Below are 2116 nucleotides of genomic sequence, written 5' to 3' on the forward strand. Positions count from 1 at the left end.
AATATTATATATTTTTAATTCAAAATTATTAGTCAATAACAAATAGGTACTCATATTTAAAAAATTTCAACAAAAATAAAATAAAATAAATAAATAAAAAGTATAAAACTAAATTTATATTATATAAATGAAAATTTTTAAACAATTTAATCAACGTGTCGACGACGTGTCGTGTCGGTACTTTTTAAAAAATCACGTGTCGGTGTATTCGACATGTATCGTGCAGACATGTGTTTGTGTTGGTGCATCATAGCTTGTCTACTTATGTATAAAAGATTAATTTTGCTTGCTTTTTGAGTTAATCTTTTATTTAATTGTCTATACTAATCGTTAATTTCTCTCGTTTCCCCTTCCACTTTTCACCCAGACATCTGGTTTTCAAACACGATAAATATCCGTAAAGCTTCAAATTGTAACCTTGTTAACAGTCTCACAAGAAGCGAAACTTGTCTTTGAGTATTGTAATTTTGAATATTCAAATGAGTGTCTATAAAAAAAGAAAATTATTTATGCTTACAATAAGCAGAATTAATTTGATTATCTATTTCTCCCCCCGACATCTTGATGAATGATTGATAGGTATAATGTTATATCAATAGCAGTGTTAATGTCGGTACTATCTCCTTGCTTCTTCCCCAGCTATATTAATATCATTGACACTCTTTAAGATTACCAAATAGTCCTTTTTCTCATCTTCTCCCTCGTAATTAGAATAAGGGTTCTTGATATCTATTGCCTACAGTTGCTCCTTTTTCTTTAGATGTGCTTTTCATTGAAACATTTTTGAATTCTAACACGGTACACTTTGGCACGCTGGTTTATATATTACTTGCAGATCATACGAGAGTTGAGTCTGAAGCAAGCAGAGCACAGGGCAGCAACCTCGGGAGGGAATAAATTATGACTTGAATTATGTGTATGTGAAAGGTAACGTCAGCAAAGTATCAGCAAAGTATTTTACCCTATTCCTTGAGGTTTTGAAACGCATATACCTTGCATTTAAAGTTAAATTTTGTTTTTTAGCCTTTCTGCAGGCAACTTTGCAAAAATGAAGCAATCTTTAATTCTTTTTATTAAAATGAATTTTATTTTTATTTTTCTTTTCCTAGTGTTGATGATGTTAGGTGCATTGATAATCAAGTTGAAAGATTTCGAATGTCTAGTTTGAATAGTCTTTTTCTTTTTTTTTTTTCTTTTTTTTTTCTTTTTTTTGTCAAGGATATGAATCTATTATAAAATTTTTCTGGAGTGTGGCTTTGTGTATTGTTGTTTATGCATCGTAAAATGCTGTTAAGAAAACTATACAACGGCAGCAGGAGATTGCAAGAAGGTAGAACGGACATTTACAAGGAGCTTTCCTGGTCTCGACCGAACTAAGGGCAACTCCAATGCTAACGCCATTGGACCATTTTACACCATTTTTTGGTGCAAAGTTGCTCCAATACTGACGTAGCGGAAATATTATAGGGAAGATGAACAATCACAAATTGAGAAAACTCTCAAGGAAGATTTTATTGAATTCCAGAACTACTGCCTCTAAGGGCTTACAACTGATTAAATAGAAAAAACCTAGGAAAATCCGGAAAATAAAATAAAATAAAATAAAAGATATTTTTTTCCAAAAATGGAAAATATGAGATAATTACTAAAATGGAAAATACTTATCTTCGAGATCATCCTCCAACAAACGGAATCTAAATCCGAATTTCATGGAAAGAGATATTGCAAAAATAAAAATTACCATAAATAGCAAAAATGATTAAACGAGGGCCTAAATGATGGATTTTGCCCGAAATTGGTCTTGCGTCAGGGCCGAAGGCTTTGAGTTTTATTCCTTGGCTCGGCTCCAATCAAATTAGATTAGTGATTTGTCAAAAACGAGCAAACTCAAAGTCATCATGAAATCATTTGCCCCTTTTGCCAACTTTTGCCTTGTGATGGTCCCATTTTGCCATGAACTCTAATCCCTTGTGCACTTCATCATTCTCCTCAGGGTGGGAAAAATTCGCCCTCGAATTTGACTGGAAAGGAGCTTCATCATCATCACCAGAATTATCACCATGAAATGGCACCAAATGCTTGATATTGAACACGTCGGAGGTACGAATATGGCTGG

General features: G+C 32.9%; 1 long non-coding RNA gene across 1 annotated transcript; it reads left to right on the forward strand.

The window, feature by feature from the left end:
• Window positions 1-227: 227 nt before the first annotated feature.
• LOC111388232 lies at window positions 228-1263 on the forward strand. The gene is made up of 2 exons (XR_002701530.1): window positions 228-927; window positions 1024-1263. It is a non-coding gene; the product is annotated as an uncharacterized LOC111388232 (long non-coding RNA).
• The last annotated feature ends 853 nt before the right edge of the window (window positions 1264-2116 follow it).

The sequence above is a fragment of the Olea europaea genome, unplaced genomic scaffold (genome assembly GCF_002742605.1).
Source record: "Olea europaea var. sylvestris unplaced genomic scaffold, O_europaea_v1 scaffold476, whole genome shotgun sequence".
NCBI classification, from domain to species: Eukaryota; Viridiplantae; Streptophyta; class Magnoliopsida; order Lamiales; family Oleaceae; genus Olea; species Olea europaea.